This window comes from Benincasa hispida, chromosome 3 (assembly GCF_009727055.1).
Source record: "Benincasa hispida cultivar B227 chromosome 3, ASM972705v1, whole genome shotgun sequence".
NCBI lineage: Eukaryota > Viridiplantae > Streptophyta > Magnoliopsida > Cucurbitales > Cucurbitaceae > Benincasa > Benincasa hispida.
The window spans coordinates 54,678,277-54,696,865 of NC_052351.1; positions in this window are offsets into that span (position 1 = coordinate 54,678,277).

Consider the following 18,589-nt stretch of genomic DNA (forward strand, 5'->3'; position numbering starts at 1 on the left):
ATAGTTAGGCTTTTGTTTGCTTGTTTTTACCAAAGCTAAAACCATATCAGTACGTGTTTAATTACTTATGCATTGGATGTATGTTATAATTAAATAAATCTTGTATGTGCATATAGTATGCCATTTAGATTTAAAATCCCACCATCGAAAGCATGCAACATGCATTGAAAGTATGTTATAATTTGTTATAATATATAGTATGCATGTTAGGGTTTCTTGTATTTAATACAAGTGTTATATTAGATATTGAATGTTTGTATGTTGTGGATGTTTAGCATGTCTAAAGTTTCATAAGCTGTTATAAAATTGTGTTAGACATTTAAAATCCATAACGAAGAACAACTACATGCTCACATAGGTTAACCATTTGTTTTAATTAGTTAAAATAGGTCGTTAAACTTGTAAAGCTAAGGTTACAAACTCAACCAATATATAATCCTGTCGAAGGTTGGGGGTATTTAAGTTGACGGTCTACGAAACACCTCCTACCTAGGGATTATGGCCGAATAATTGAGCATTGGTAACTAGTTTTATGAGTACTCGTGAGCGATGTGAGGTAATAAAAGGGTTTATCACCTAGACATCGTAGGTTTAAGTCCATTTATAAGAGTTATACATGGATAAATCACATAGACTTAGGGTTATTTTTATTTAGCTGAAAAGAACCTAAGTATAAGGTTACCCAAACATTAGAACACTTTAGTGGTAGTGAATAACTTCTATATGATAGAGTTATTAGAAAACTTCAGCGGGAGATTAATAACATACATAGTATGTTATTCTTAGCTCTTGCATCCCTAAGAGTTCATAGTCTGGATTTAAGCGGTACTTCGTGTCACCCTGGAAGTGACCTGCCTTTGGAAAGTATTTTTTCAGCTGAAATTTAGATTTAGGTGAATAAGGGGAAGTTGTTCGATCAGAGATCAAGTGTATGATTTCAACTGCAATGTCTCCACATAATTCACACTGTGAGATTCATATGACGCTTCGTGTCACCCTAGAAGTGACCTCCCTTTGGAAAGTGTTTTGTATGAGTCAATATCAAGGTGAACGAAGGAAGTAGTTCATAGCAAGTGGGTGAAGGAAATGTGTCAACATATCCCATGATCTCCTCTATTAGTCTGAACCATGAGATTCTTATGTTGTGCCTACTGGTTAGCTTTAAGCGGCCCTTTGCTAGTCGTTTAACGACGACTATCCCCACGGACGGTTGTAACATAGGATTTGGAACAACCCAGGCTTCAGTAAAATGAATAGGGTTTTATAGTTCTGTCTTGGGTATTGTTTTCTATTTTCAGAGCGATACTCATCCGTTCTATAAGATTCGAAAAAGGCGGGTCTACACTTACAGAATTATTAAGTGTTAATAATGTCTAACCAAAAGTGGTACCTAAATGACTATCGAAATATGAGTTATTCTGGAGGTAGTATTTAGTCAAGAATGTCTTCATGTAGTATCGTTGCAAAAGAATAATCTTGGGTAAATTATTAAAATTGCTAAAACTTGATTGGATATTTAATTTTAGGATGAAAAGTTCATTAATACAAGTGTTGGCAACAAATAAATTTATTGGGGATAATTATGTTAATTAGAAATCAAATTTAAACACGATACTTGTGATTGACGATTTGCGGTTTGTCTTAACTGAGGATTGTCCTCCCAATCCTAGCTCTAATACAAACTAAAATGTCCAGGACGTATGTGATAGATGGGTCAAGGCTAATGATATAGCCTGTGCTTATATCCTCGCCAACTTATCTGATGTGTTGACAAAAAGAAGCATAAGGATATGAGTACTGCCAAAGAGATTATGGGATCTCTGTGAGGGATGCCAATAAGTACATTTACAATAGTCGCATCAAAGTGGGGACCAATGTTTGTGAACATGTCCTAGACATGATGGTCCACTTTAATATGACAGAAGTAAATGGTACTGTCATGGACGAGAGAAGTCATGTTGGTTTTATTCTAGAATATCTTCTGAAGAGTTTTCTGCAATTTTGAATGCATTAATGAATAAAATTTGACTACTCTGCTGATTGAGCTACAAGCTTACCAGACAATGTTGAGAACAAAGGGTCCAGTGCCAGAAGTAAATGTTACTACTGCCGATAAGTGGGGAATGTCCTCCAAGCCTAAAGTTGCTTCCTCCTCAAAGAGTAAGAGTATTCTTATGAAGAAAGGCAAAGGGAAAGGGAAGAAGAAGCCTACTGGATTGAAAGGCAAGGATAGCACTGCAAAGGGAAATGTTTCCATTGCAACGAAGAAGGTCACTGGAGGAGACACTACCCTCAATATCTTGTCGAGAAGAGAGCAGAGAAAAGGTAATCAGGCTAACTTGACCCTAGGACCATTTGCTCAGCTCATCAAGTGGGAGAATTTGCTACTTGGTTTTAACTGTTAAATCTTGTAAAGAACAATTGTATATATTTTTGTGTTAAATGAAATGTTCATTTTCAAAAATTATGTTTGTTCTAGCAACCTCTGTTGAGAGTCAAATTGTTAAATGCCATTTGTAGATATTCAGATATCTAAATGGCTAGATCAAAGTATAGAAAGTTTAAAGATTTCTAGATCTGATTGTTAACAAAGAGTTGTTGAGACAGGTCAAATGCATCTTGCTCAAAGAGTTGAGAGTACCTCAATGTAGTGGGAGCAAAGTGTGCTTCTTGGCCATTATTGAGATTAAGATGCAATCCTTTTATATTTTTATCTAAAGCCTATTGTATACCTAAAATGTTTACAATAATTCTCTCGACTAAAGTGTTTGAGAATTACCTAGTAGGATTAGGAATACCAGATAAACTAGGGCAAGTGGGAGAAATATCGGGTATAGAGATACCGAATGGTAAAAAATGGGTATGGGATGCCCTAGTTTATTGTATTTCTCTATAAAACTCAGAAACTCACTCTTATATATCAGATGTATAAGTTACCACTTGAGTTTTAGTCCAAGTGGGAGTTTGTTGGGTTTTATGTCCTAAAACTTGTGGTATGTAAACAATGGAACTTATTCTGATAATTCAATAAAGGTGTTATTGAATAGATCTATTGCTTGAATAGAAATCCAATAAACCTAAAAGTCCCTTGACTATTGGATGAGTACTTGAACTTTATGTGGAGATATAAAGGTGGATCAGTTTCGAGTAAATAGTCAAAATGATCTATAGTACATGGATAAGTTTGAGAAAGTTATTCTAGTAACACTATTGGATACGATCTGCTCTGTAGTTATTACAAGGAGTTGTAAACTGCTACAAACGAAGTGATCCTAATTCGTTTGTGTTGGACATGAGGAGTGGGGGTGTCCTTGTGCAAAAGAGTTTGTACAAGATCGGACCACGAAATGAGTTTCTCTTACTTTATAATGATGTTTACTATTTAAGATTGACTATTTCAAAGCGATGACCTAGGTAACTTGACCTTAATCCTGAGCTAACTATGAACTCCCATTTATCTGGGATTGCCCTTAGATTTGCATAGGTGAGGGTTGGCTTAATAGCGCCGGCTCAATATGACTGCCATTTCAGGGGTAAGATCGGATAGATAGCTAAGGACTTAGGGTGCAAGAGGGAATTCACTCCTACCCGCTTTAGGGATAATAGAAAGGTTGTTCCCTTAAGTGCTGATTCTGGGGATTGAACAAGGGATCCTGCCCTATCATTTGGCATGAGAGGGGCTCAGTTTTGTGATTGGATCACAAAACAATTGTTCATTAGGGGATCAGTGGGGACTTAAGGAACAAGAGGTAATTTTGGGTGTAAAACAGAGATTTGACCTAGCCGTTATTGCGAACAACCTGTGAAGGGTTAACTTACTAATCATGGTTATATCGAGTGGACATAATATATCTATAGTGAGGGGAGTTCAACTATGGGCTTTAGTAGAGTGACCCATTAGTTAACGAATGGGGGTTAGATTGGTCTAATGAGTTTAACCGATTAATCTCGGATCGTTGGAGCCCATGATCTGTAGGTCCATGAGCTCCCCCTACTAGCTCGGAAATGGATAGCTCTAGAGTAGCGTGATAAGTTAATTTGAAATGTTCAAATTAGATTAAACGAAATTGGATAAAATATATTTAACTATGATTTAAATATATGACGATGAATTTTTGTAAAAATTAATTTAATATAGATATTAAATTAATTAGAATTATTTAAATTGTTTAAATAATTATTTATTAATTTTATTAGAAAATTAATTTGTAAAATTAATAAATTTTGATTTTAGAAATAAATATTATTTTAAAATCAACTTAGAATTATGAAGGTTGTTAAGCAGAATATGCGGCGATTATGATAGGAATTCATGAGAAAGAGAGCTTGCGGCGATCAAAATGTTGAATCTCGGTTAACCCGTTATTTTGCGTTATTATGCGTTTAATGTTCTATTTTTGTAGCTAATATAGGAAGTGGACGCAAATGCGGAAACCGGACCACTGCATAGACGATCGCAAGCGGAGAAACTCTCCATTGCAAAGGCAAACGTATTCAATCAATGCATGGATGTTACGGTAATCAGTCGTATGCGTCCATCACATGGAAGTTGCGTTCGTCAAGCGATTGCAACCATCGTGTAAAGTTGCGATATTAAGCGAATGCGGTTACTGAATGATTACGGCTATGCGATAATGCATATTAATGGGATCAACGTAAGGTTGGTGAAATGAATGCATCAATATACCTTGGGAAAATCGCTGATGCTGACATTTCACCTACCACGCCGTTAGCAGAAGAGGTTCAGAAAGGACTAAACGTGCCGAATGTCAGAATCAAGCAGTCCAATAATGCTGTCGACAATCCAGGCTCTATATAAAGAAGTCGATGAGCAGAAATTGAAGGTTTTTGCCTGATGTTCGCCTACGGCGGATCCTTGTGATCCAGACAACATGCGTGAAAAGACGCTTGACTAAGGTTGCCCTTGCGGTCACTCTTAAGGGTTGCAATGAAATCATCTCCATATTTTATCTATTTTCCCATTCATTTACTTCATGTCAAGAGTTGTCGTGTCTCTACCTCTCATGCATATTCTCATTGTGTTGTCTGTTAGTTAGGAGTAGGAGTAGGAGTAGGATTAGTTTAGCAACCCCTCCAACATTCTTTTATTTAACCGTCGCATGCACATTTCCACATTCAGGCAATCACCCGAGAAATTTGCATTCGCATTATACATGGCGTGAATGCAAGAAAACTTGTGACATGACGCATGGTCATCGCATATGTTTGTTAATGCATAATCATTTCAACACATGACAATCGACGCATGGCTATCAACGCATACCTTAAGAACATGCATCGCATATTGCGTCCAAGGGATTTTAGTTGTTGAGTATTTGATGTCTAATCTCCCACCATCACATCTCATGTAGCACATGTGTTTGCATGATAGTCTGCAATATATTGAAGAGATTTGAGTGAAGAAAGGCATGAGAACCGACTGAATTTTTTCGGAAAAAATTGGATGAAGAAGGTGTTCTTCAATGGATTCTGTTCAGTGATTTTTCTCCATATTTCCTTTGATTCCAGCTTATTTTGAGTCCCACAACTCAATCTCGAGCACCAAAAGGATAGTAGGGAAGATCTTGTGGTGGTCTACACAAGGATTGAGAGGTTTTTGTAGCTGGAAATGGAGATTTCATTGGTTCGGCCAAGGTATGTTCATGAAACCCATTATACTCTATTTTTAGCATGTTTCTTTTCAACCAAAATTAATGAATTAGAATGCTTATGGATCCTGATTTCTTCCGCTGCGTGATGGTGTCCATCCAACAGCTTTATATTCAAATGTGATTTGAATTTTGAAAATATGAATGCGGATTCATGTTCGAGAGGTCAAAATTGTAAAAAGTCAAAGGGTTGACTTTTTCACTAGGGAAAGTCAAATTTTGACTTTGAACAAATGGAAAAAGACCATTTTGCCCTTGACTAGAGTTAGTGGAAGTGGACTATGTGTAAACATTATAGAATGACACATAGCCCACTTTGGTTTAGTGCTTTGTGAGGTGTTGATTTTTGGTGAGTTTTTACATGCATTAGAAGCATGTAATAGTTTTATAAAAAGAAGTTTTCTTTTGAAATAAACTTCTTCTTGTTCTTTTTAGCAAGTTGAATTTTCTATAATTTTAGTTTTCCGAATTCTCACCAAAATTCCCTTTTTCTCACATTAACCTTCAACCTCCCTTTCTTCTCTTTTCATTCCTTCATTTACTAGGCCCCACAACCCGGCTCTGAGTCCAGAGAATATCAATGAAACTCTAGTGGTTGTCCGATAGAGTTTGGGTTGAGATGAAGCGAGAAAAAGTTTTTTTCGGGAGCTACAAAGGTTGTACACTATTCCTTTTACTTTTGCATGCTAATTTACTTTTAATTAGAAGCAATTAGAGTGTAATTAGATCTTTATTCCGCTGCATATGTCTCGTGTTCCATCACGCCTAATACCTTGTGCGCCTGCCTGTAGGACTCAATGCCCACACAACACTTGCGCTTATGGCTTCAATATGTGTTGCATGGTCTAATGCTTCTCAGCGCGTCCTTGCGTCAATTCAGCCTCCAATGCATGAGCTCAACATCATCGTCAAGCCCTTAAAGCTGCTTGCTTGTTCAACCCATGCAGCTGCCTACTTGTTCAAGATTCTAGATTTAACTTACAATTTTAATATATAATTTTCCAGGCCTTTTCTCAAGTAATTTTCTTTTACAAACATTCTCTAAAATTTCTTAGCAAGCTTAACTTAAAATTTCAGCTCAGAATTCCTCATTGTTGAGTCAAAATCCTCAGATCATCAAGACTGGCCCAACATACCAAAGAATTCGACCTTCAGTTGGATTCTTCATTCTCCAACTCGATTCTGCTAGAATCTCCTTCCAGCATTTCAACCTCAACAACTAGACATGCTCAGGATTTGAATTACTCCATTTGCACGAGCGAATTTCTCAAACCCTCTCTTTGAAATCAAGCTCCCCTTTTAAACTAGCAGCTGTATGTTATCCTTTTAACATCAAGTTGTCACCTCATCCTTAAAGGATAATATCACACCTGAGTATGACAGCTGGCTTAGCGGATCAATCACTAAGATGATCCTTCCCTCTTGGTTATCGAGGCAAGGGTTAGCTCCCAAGCCAACGGTTGCAATCACATGGCCTCATGCCTCATCCATAATGCATCGCCCAATCTAGCTAACGCATAGCTCAATTAGAGGCTATTGCGTCCCTTCTTTGGTCGCATACTCCTAAGCCAACACATGTCCTAGCCCAAGCATAGCTTAGTCTCATCATATCAACCAAGCATTAGGCCTTCGCCTCAGCATAACTTTAGCGTGCATCGAGTTCCAACGTCTTGCACTCATCGCATACTTATCGTCTAGCGCCCAGTGCCTATCGTCTAGCACCTACCGTGCAGCTCATCGTCTAGCACTGATGCCCATCGTGAAGTGCCAATGCCTCATCGCTTAATGCTATCGTTCCAATGCATAGCGCTATCACTAGCACGACGCTTTCATATCGTCTAGCACTGCACTTCACCGCACGATCGCCTACTGCATCGCTCAGCTCTGTGCATTTGCTACACGATTACCTACCTCATCGCGTAGCGCCGCTCATCTACTAGACGATCGCCTACATCATCGTGTAGCGCCACTTATTTACTTCACGATCGTCTAGCACGCGTATCTCCAATGCCCAAATACCCTTGCAAGCCCTTTGGCTGTCGCAAGCCTTATCAACGCATCATGCCTTTCAACTCATGCATTCATCCTTAGTACCAATGCATAATTTATCCTTGCCTTCAACACTTAGCCTCTACAAGCCTTGGTTGCTACACACGCAACCTCATGCATCCACACTTCTCCATAAACGCATACCTATACTTGGCTTCCATACTTAGCCAATTTTCACTTGTTATATTATGTAAAACTCACCCTTGACTAAGTATTTCTAACACTTAGAATTTTCTTCCTCCATAATCCTACTTTCTTTACCTCCCTTCCCAACATTACTTAGTACACCTATTACTCACTTATGTAGGAAAAATGGAGTATAGTTTACAATTACCTCCCTCTTAAAGAAATTTCATCCTCAAGATTTGCTCGGATTTACTAATAACTAAAGTTCCACAACATCCTTTGGTCGTAAAACTTTATAACCTTCTTATTCTTCTTCTTTTTACTACGCTTTCGCTGCGCTACTCTGATATTAAATTTGTTCATACTAAGTAATACTAGTATGTATGAACAACTTGGTCATAATAGTTCACTATATTTGTTACATCATCTGGTGACTCTTCCATTCTCCATTGAGTCATAGCATTTACTTATTACCAGGGTGTCCTTTTTCCCTTTGCTAGCAATACCTATTCTTTTCCAGTTGTCATACCTTCAAATTACTTACTAGCTGTGAAACCACTATTTGTGTCAACTAGACTTCTCAACCTAATTGCGGGCACTCTTCTTCTTCTTAGGATGTCCCATCTATCCATACTTGGGAGAAGACATTCTTTCTGCTATAACATTTCCCAACTATGGCTTACCATACTGTATACATAAGGTTTTCTTAACTATACTAGTCTCTATCTCAGTCACAATTCGGACTTCGAGCTATCACCTGGAATATTAGCGGATCTGGACCTTTTCCTTTTTGCCTTATGCTGACCAATTTGTTCCTTATTTTTATACTCAACGTACCCCTGCTACATTTCAAGCTCACTGTTGCTCATCTTTTTCCCTTCTCTTAGGATTAATCTGACTAGGACTTCCTCTAGATTACACCTTTTCCCTGAATTCACTAGAATAGACTTCACGTTTGCCACCAACCTCTGAGTAAACCTGCTAAACATTCTATTTCTAGTGAAAAGTCTATGTTTACCTACGTGACTCCCGACTTCCCTTCTCAAAGTCTTTCTTCCTGAGCCATTGAAACTTTCTCTTTCACTTACTGGAATCTCCGCTCTTTTGAATCTCAAAGCTTCTAAAGGAAGGGTTAGGGTTCCCGTTGTCTGTCTGCTTGCTCTTCTTGCCACTTCTACTTGACATGTTCCTTTTACTTAGATAGTACACATACTAAGGACTGATAATGGGCAGAAATGCACGTTATTACAACACAAAGTTATAAAACAATGAAGGATTACGGTAGTAAAAATATATAAAATTGCGTCCAAAAGCATTGTTTAAAACATTACGATCGCATGCATCAATCGCATTAAAGCAGCTAACTTGTGTATTTTGTGCAGAAAAATGAATTGACGCAAGGCAGAACTACGATCCAAGGAAATTAGCGTCCGAGCGCATAAGAGATTGCAACCGTAAGGCTATGCGATCATATGCGTTCACGAAGATCTGCTCAAGAAGGTGGCTACATAGAGCCGGCGCATCAAAGTGAAAGCTTAATAAATCACAATGGGACAGAAAGCTAATGATGGTCGAATCTGAATTTAGTTGACAAGTCGTTAACGACACACTATAGCAAGTACACTCAACTTTTTGGTTACAATTAATCGGCGCATCAGACAGAGAATCATCCCATCAGTGCAATCATTTGAGAGAAAAAGCTTTTCATCCCGAAGCTCTATAAATACCAAAGGCCACCTACGTTAAAGGAGTTCGGAGAGTTCGGTTTTGCTATCCAGAATTTAGAATTCGTCTTCACCATATACATAGATTTTACATACTTAGAAGGTGGAGGCGAATGAAAGGAGAACACGTGATAACTTGTAGAAATACAAGTTATTTATACTACTTTATCTAGATATTGCGGCCAAAAGAAAATAAATATGCGCCAATTGTATGAAAATTAGCTTCGAAATACAATAATTCTGAATTATCGCAATTACACCCACTAACATCATTAAGATGGAAGAAAAGGAGATTTCTACTCAGTTTTGCAGGAAACTAAGTCACCGTTTGTGATTAAGGCTCAAGACAAACTAACCAACGCATCTCTGTCACATTGCGCCCATCAATCAACAATGAAAAGATGATTAATGCAATGACGGTGAACAACCGATCCAAAACTGACTTTCAACCGCATGTGGTAATAAAAACAACATCGCATGCGAACAACTGATCGAAAGATGCAACTAAGCAACGAAAACGCGAAGGATTATGACACGTGTACAACTAACGATTCTGCAAATTTAACGGTCTGATTGCATAAAAGAAGGAATAATATCCTCCATCTTTAGAATTTCCATAACAACAAGTGGGGACCACAAGGTCGAAGTCAAAGATCTTCACCTATAAATACCCCATAGAATTCATAAAAGAAATATGTTACTTGATACGGGGCAAATTGATATTAGGTCATTAAGAGAAAGGCTGAGCTGAGTGTTAAATGGACGAAATCCGGGAAGAAGAATAGACAAGGCCGAGAGGTGAGTCTCAGTGTTAATCTACCAGTTCCTTGCCGCGAAGCTCTATACTCAGATCCTTGCTACCGATTGAGCAAACCTGAGAGGGAAGCTCATCCTTCCACACGATCCACCCATTCCGGCAAGCAAATCTCCATCTAAATCGGTGCCGAGATGTCGGCGCTTGTTGGTATTTGTTTCTATCTCTTTTCATCATTGTATCTCATATTCTTTGCCTCTTTATTCATACCATGTATCAGACGCTAAATAGATATATTGAATGTTTTGATCATTTTCATTACCACTTCTCTGTCTATTTTCATTCCTCCATTTATCGTTTTCTTCATGAAGTGTTCTTAATCCCCTGGTAGTTAATATGAATTAAACGAATACTTAATCTGTGTTAAAGAGATAATTGCATTTAACTAAGGCATGCTAGACAAAATCTTCACCTATGAGAGCAGAAGTGAAGATATCTTTTTTATCTATCGAGAGAGGTCAAAAGAATGCGTTAACTAGAGCGAGTAGTACTTTCAGACATGGAAGCGACCTTGCATTCATTACGTTCATCTCTGTTTCACCACAGACATGTGGGAACACGACCGATCACTGAAAGGTGTACGCTAAGGGAAAAATGGAACCATGTTTATCACTTTAACGCAATTAAGGAACTTGCGATGTTTATATTAGTTATCTTTCTTTTTCTGTTTTGTACATAAGACTTGCTGTGACATTACATGATCTCTGTATAATCATCACAGCCAGCCTTGACCTAAGTATCTTGTATCATGAAGCTTGTATCTTGTACCATCTTAGCTTAGGTTTATTACACTTTATTTTATTATCGCATTTTACTACTTTACTTTACTTTAACGCATATTTTTAATACTTGCACTAATACCTTTATTAAATTGAAAACCTGGTTGCATGTATCATAAACATAACACAATAACCTCAAACAGTCCCTGTGTTCAACCTCGGATCACACCAAGAAACTTGCGGTGAAATTATACTTGGTTCCAATGCCAGGAAACTTGTGACAATGCACAACATACTACAAGAACATTAAGTAATAACGCATATCTAGAAGTAGTATTGCATGAGTTGAGTCAAGTCAAGTCATTATTGCATATCATGGGCTTGTATCTTGTGTGTGCATCATTGTATATCTCAATTTTTTTTCCAACAAGTTTATGGTGGCGTTTCTAGGGATTGGTTAACGGTTTATTGTTTGAATGTGTTTGTGGTATTTTGCAGGATAGATCTCATTGTACTGGCTGTTCAACGCAGAGAGCAGTTTGACGGTTTATGAGTACTGGTGCTGAACTAGAATTCGAAGCTGACCCTGAGATCAAGCGTACCTTTCACACACGGGCACATCAGAATCGGATTAGGCGAAAGAAGGCTGCAAGCATGGCGGACAACAATGATAATGCGGTACCCGTAGTGAATCAAGGAGCTGTTCGACCAGCGCAAGATCCTGTTTTCCTTGCAGATGACCGCAACATTCCCATGAGGAATTATGCAGCACCCAATCTATATGATTTTTCGCCTGGGATTTCAAGGCCTATTATCAAGGAGAACGCAAGGTTCAAAATTATGCCGGTCATGCTTTAGATGATCCAAAATGTCAGGTAATTTGGGGGTCTGCAAGGTGAAGACCCACAAGTCCACCTGACCAGATTTGTTGAAATGTGCAGCAACTTCTCTCTACCTGGCATAACCCCGGAGAGTATAAGACTATATTTGTTCCCTTACACCTTGAGGGACGAGGCCAAGAATTCTAGAAGCTCAAGGTGGCAGATGAGGGAATCCTTCTTTTCACCAAAATTCAAATCAAGGACAGCCGGGACAGTCGCATCATCAGCAACCTTCATCTTCTAACACTTCTGGAAGCTCTTTGGAGACCCTGCTGAAGCAATATATGGATAAAAACGACGCAGTGATGCAAGTGTAGGTGTCTTCGATTAGAAATTTGGAGATCTAGGTGGGCCAGCTGGCTTCCGAGCTGAGAAGTAGAGCACCAGGAATGTTGCTCAGCAATTCAGAAGCCCCGGGATCTACAAAAAAGGACAATGTCCCTGAGACATTGGGCAGGCAAGTAGGGCCGCCTGCGGAGATGTGGATTGCACTCATTTAAGAAACGCATCTGTCGGTCCATATCTCACCACTATGTTCAATGCTTTTTAAAATTCCTGTCTCTTTGAATTCTTGAATTTTGCCTTCACTTCTTATTTAATTCGTTCTTGACTTTATGAATTGAATTCTTCATTTATTTCCTTAGCATTATTTTCGTATAGTCTTTAATTCTTTATGTTTTTCTGTAATTAATGCATCGAGCTTTAAATGATGAATGATTGAGTAATAAAGAAAAATTTATTGCCGCAAGTCATAGCACTTGCGTTGATGAAAAAAATAATAAAATAAAAATAAAATAAAATCATATAATAAACAAGAAGTATGCAAGGCAATAATGGACGCATCTTGAACCAATAAGATACACTTTGCGTTCACCAACTCAACTGTATTAAGTTGAGGGGTGTGTTGTGCGCGTATATGTCCTTTGCCCGTCCTTAGCTAAATGCACTATGTTGAGGTATCGTCCAGAAATGTGTTTGGTTAAGGGGTGTGTTGCGGGGATATATGCGTTGTTGCCCGTCCTCTGCAAAGATGCATTTGTGTTGGTGAGCACATTGCGTTAATCTTTATCTTGCGTCCATTCGAATAAAATATTAAAAAAAATCTTTTTGTAATGTGGGGGAGTCCAATCTTTTCGTATCTCAAAGCAATTATGATTCGGCAGACGAAAGGACATTTTTTTTGAAATTCCATAAATGAGGGAAGTCGAATGATGCGCCTTTTGAGTGTCTCGAGGCCTGTCGTCGCAAAAATTGCGTTGGGCCCACTACAGCCCAACCTATAAATAGGACCCTTCCTTCATTTTGACATTTTTACCTCATTGTTGCAATCAGAAACCCTAGCCCCTTAGCATACAAACTTCCTTCTTCCTCAACATTTCAGCGTTTTACTAATTCTTCCAAGCTTAGCTTCCACGGATGACCAAACTTCCTACCAATCTGCTTCACCATCCACCCCTGACCAAGTAGCCATGCGAGAGGCAGCATTTTTGGCTACCAGTCGCAGGCTTGACACCCAATCCCACACTGTCCCCAGACTCACCGGGAGAGCTCGGAGAAACCCCCTGGTTGTTAGACCTCCTCTATTCAAAAGGGGAGGAAGCACTGAAAGCATACCTGTTCCATCACCTGCCGTCTCATCTGAGAGTGAAAGGAAGAGACGCGATGATACGGAGGTGTTTGGCAACATTCTGAGTAACCTAGAACTAGGAAGTGGACTACTAGAGGCAGGGGTTGTAAATCAACCACTGTCTATGGAGGAGGAGACGGTGGTGGTGATGGAAAGAGTGGTGGTGGTGGCGGAGGCAGTGGTGATTGAAAAAGAAACAGAAAAGAAGAGGAAGAGATTGCGGTGGAGGAGGCCAAGGAGGCTGAAGTTGCGTTGGAGGAGGTTGTAGTAGAGGCGCAACCAGAAGTGGCCGAAGGAAAAAAGAAGAACAACAACAACAAAGGAAAGAAGGCTGGAAAGGCTGAATCTTCTCATCATCGCAAAGAGAGAAAGAACAAAGAGAAAAAGGATGATGATGAAGATGAAGAGGCCAAGAAGGAAAGAAAGAAGAAGGAGAAGGAAGAAAATAAAATGCGCCGGCGTGAAGAAAGGTGCCTAAAAAGAGCAGAAGAAGAGATGCAAAGAGCTGTGAGCCTAGAGAAGGATGGAGAATCAACCTCCGTGAGGGAGGATAGGGGGAAATGACACAGTTGATTGAACCGGCGCAACCTGAAACAACGCAAATGGTTGCGACCGATGAAGGAGAAGAAGCAGAAGGAACCCCCCTGATACGGCGTTGCAGGGAGAATGCACCGCAAAGGTCCACTATTGACCCTCAAAGACTAATTATCGCATTGGAAGAAAAAGAAAGAAAAAGAAAAGAAGAGGAGAAGAAGCAAGAAAAGAAGGAAAGGGGAAGTCTCATTATCGCAAAGGGAAATAGACGAAGAAGATTGAAATACGAAGAAATGCATAACAATAATGAGCTTACAAGACTTGAAGGGATACGGAAGCGCGAGGAGGAACAGTGTCTGTTGCTGGCCTCTGAGCAATTTGAAGAAGAATTTGAGAGGGAAGAACAAGAAGAAGAAGAAGAAGAGAAGGAAAAAGGAAGAAGAGGAAAGGAGATTGTTGGAAGAGAAGGAGAAAAAGCGCGAAGCTAATATCCGGCGCTTAATGAAGAAAAGGGCAAAGAACTCGCAGAGTGCGAGAAGAAGGAACAATGCAAAGAGCTGGAGAAGAAACAAAGGAAAGCAGCCCACCTTGCATTGGCTAAGGAAAAAGGCAAGGCAATCGCGGAGAGTAGTGAGCCCACATCGGCCAGGAAGCATTCATAAAAAAGATAGGAGAATGATGACATGTTGATTGAGATGGGCTTCTATCCTGCGCTGACACCACTACCTGACCTCATCACAAGTGTGATTGTGGAACATGGGTGGGACACATTCTATCAGTGCCCATCAATTATTGTGCCTCAGGTAGTGCGGGACTTCTACCGCGGGTGTCTACATGGAAACAGGGATGCAGTGACCTTTAAAAGAGAAACAGTATCCTTCAGCGCAAGGGACATCAAAGAAATATATCAGATGAAGGACAACTCTGATGCACCAGGGAACAAAATTATTGATGATCCCACAGAGCAACAAATGGAAGACACGCTGAGGGTATTAACGCAACTAGGCATGAGGTGGTCGATTTCGCTCAAAGGCATCTGCACCCTGGAGTCCAAGTCCTTGCTTTCGAAGGGAAGGCTCTGGGTTTACTGGTCAAAAAGTGGCTGATCCCAACAATGCATGACAGAACTATATCAAGGGATCGGGTCATGGCCGCATACTGCATCGCACGCAGCATTCCTATCGATGTAGGGCAATTGATCGCAAGGCAGATCAAATTATTTGTGGGGCATATCCAAGGGCAGTACTTCTTCCCGTGGATCGTTTCAAGTCTATGCCTGTCTATAGGTGTAGGCGTTGATGAGGAGCCCATACCAGAAGTCCACGACCTCATCAACATCAAAATTGTGAGGATGCTTCTCAAAGATTCCCCACACTACCGCGAGCTGCCAGCAAAGAGGCCCGCGATCGATTTGAATGCGTCGCAAGAACCCAGGCCAAAAAGTCGATGCAGAGAAGATAAGGGAAAGAAAGGGTTCAAGAATCACCAGCGCAAGATCCAGAACCTGCGGACCCTTCCTTAGTCATTCGCCCTCCAAGTCCTCCTAGCCCACCCGCACAACCTTTTTCTCCACTACATGAACATTTTACCAATCTCCTCCTTGTCCCACCTCCCCACCTATTTACCCAACAGCCACCCTCACCAACATCATCATCACCGCAACCCCCCATTCCACTGTCGCAAGTTGATGGCCCACACGATTTTGGTGAAGGCACCTCTGCCCAACCCCAAAACGATGCTGGCGAGACATCGCAGGCACAACCCTTCATCACCTTCATGGCTGTAGAGTTAGCAGAAATGAAATCCCTCTTCTCTCAACAACAACAACTTTTCTCTCAACAATAACACTTCTTTAACCAAAATTTGAAGTGGTGATGGAGCATCTTGACGATATTCAACGCAATGCTGCCACATCAAGAGAGGTGCTGATCAACATGCAGCACAACATTTATAAGGTTCATATGTACCAAAGACTGATTGCGGAGCGTAATCAAGAGTACTTCAACTTTATCACTGCATATCATCATGGTCCAATGGTACCCCACATCCCTGGCAGCACTTAAATTTTGAAGAAGCTCCTCCTGCACCACCTCAAAATCCTCCTCCAGACCTGCCAGCCCCTCAGCAATAATCCTCCCATATTTTTTTTCTTCTATGCGACCATTATGTATTCTTTTCAATTCATTTATTCTTTAATTGAGTTAATCAAATTTCTTTGATTCTTGTATAGGCAAAATTTTGTATTGCGTTAATTTGTAATTAATTGTATACTTTGTTAATATTGAATACAATGAGTACATATTCACTCCATTTTCCCCTGTGCTTTTTTTCTTTATCATCCTTTGTCAATATTTGTGATGTTCTTAATCTTTTACTTTTGCATTCTTCATTGCGTTGCTATGATGTAATATATGTTTATACTTAGAAACATTTCCCATACTTTGTAAATTTTGACTAATACTTAGTTAACTCTTAGTTTAGCAGTACTTTACCTTTTATCTTTCAAAGTTCTGCTCAAACTTTCTTTTTGAAAATTTTCTTCTAAGTGTTTGTCTAGTCTATCCAAACAACGCAATGAGGACCTTGCTCATCTTTAAATTTGGGGGTGGGGAAGGTCTAAGCAGATAAGATCAAGAATATGCAGTATTTAAGAAAATACATTCATTTTTTGTAAAAAAAAAAAAAAAAAAAAAAAGGCAAAACTCCAATGTCAGCGCAAGGGAAAATCATTAAAAATATTCACAACCTGATAAGAGATTAGTTGTGAAAGGAGCCTGCTCGTAGTTGGATGTTCATATGACACCCGTAGGAGCAAGCCAAAACGAAGGTGGGTTTCCAAGATCAGCGTAGTATGAAAAGAAAAATGAAAAAGAAGAAAAAGAGATAATAATAATGAAAAAAAAAAGGCAAGAGACAACTCCTCTGAATATCATGAGTTAAAGTTGAAATTGGCACACAACCGTAGTTGGATGTTCGCATGACACCCGTGGGGACAGGCCAAAACGAAGAGTATAACCATGACCAACAGTCTCTAGTAAATAACGCAAAAGTTTTGACCACTGTATGTAGATATATCAAGTTGTTTTGACAAGAAGAGTTAAACATTCTATTTTGAAAAACTAGAAAAGCATCTTTGAGCATAATTTTTTTATATGGAAGAATAAAGTAGGGCTTGTTAAGAATTAGCAAGGATAGGAAGAAATTACGATGTTAAGAAATGTGCCTAAGTGTAACACTCGGAGCAACCAATTGACGCAAAAATATAGGATAGGAATTGAGCTTTATTGCCTTGGTAGAAGATATGCTTGAGGACAAGCATATATCTAAATTAGGGGTGTGATAACTTGTAGAAATACAAGTTATTTATACTGCCTTATCTAGATATTGCGGCAAAAAGAGAATAAATATGTGCCAATTGTATGAAAACTAGCTTCGAAATACAATAATTCTGAATTTTCGCAATTACGCTCACTAACATCATTAAGATGGAAGAAAAGGAGATTTCTACTCTGTTTTGTAGGAAACCAAGTCACCGCTTGCGATTAAGGCTCAAGAAAAACTGTCCAACGCATCTCTGTCGCATTGCGCCCGTCAATAAACAATGAAAAGATGATTAACGCAATGACGGCACAATGCGACAGTCGATCCAGAGCTGACTTTCAACCGCATGCGGTAATAAAAACAACACTGCATACGAACACCCGATCGAAAGATGCAGCTGAGCAACACAAACGCGGAGGATTGTGACACGTGTACGACTAACGGTTGTGCAGATTCGATGGTCTGATTGCATAACAAAAGGAATAATATCCCTCCATCTTTGGAATTTCCATAACAACAAGTGGGGACCACAAGGCCAGACTCAAGGATCTTCACCTATAAATACCCCATAGAATTCATAGAAAAATATGTTACTTTATATGGGTCGAATTGATATTAGGTCATTGACAGAAAGGCTAAGCTAAGTGTTAAACTGATGAAATCCGAGAAGAAGAAGAGACAAGGTCGAGAGGTGAGTCTCAGTGTTAATCTACTAGATTCCCGCCACGAAGCTCTATACACAGATCCTTACTACAGGTTGAGCAAGCCTAAGAGGGAAGCTTATCCTTCCACACGATCCACCCATTCCGGCAAGCAAATCTCCATCCAAATCGGTGTCGAGACGTTGGCACTTGTTTGTATTTGTTTCTATCTCTTTTCATCATTGTATCTCATCTTCTTTACCTCTTCATTAATACCATGTATCAGACGCTAAATAGATATATTGAATGTCTTGATCATTTTCATTACCACTTCTCTTCTATTTTCGTTCCTCCGTTTATCGTTTTCATCGTGAAGTGTTCTTAATCCCCTGGTAGTTAATATGAATTAAATGAATACTTAATCTGTGTTAAAAAGATAATTGCATTTAGCTAAGGCATGCTAGATGGCATCTTCACCTATGAG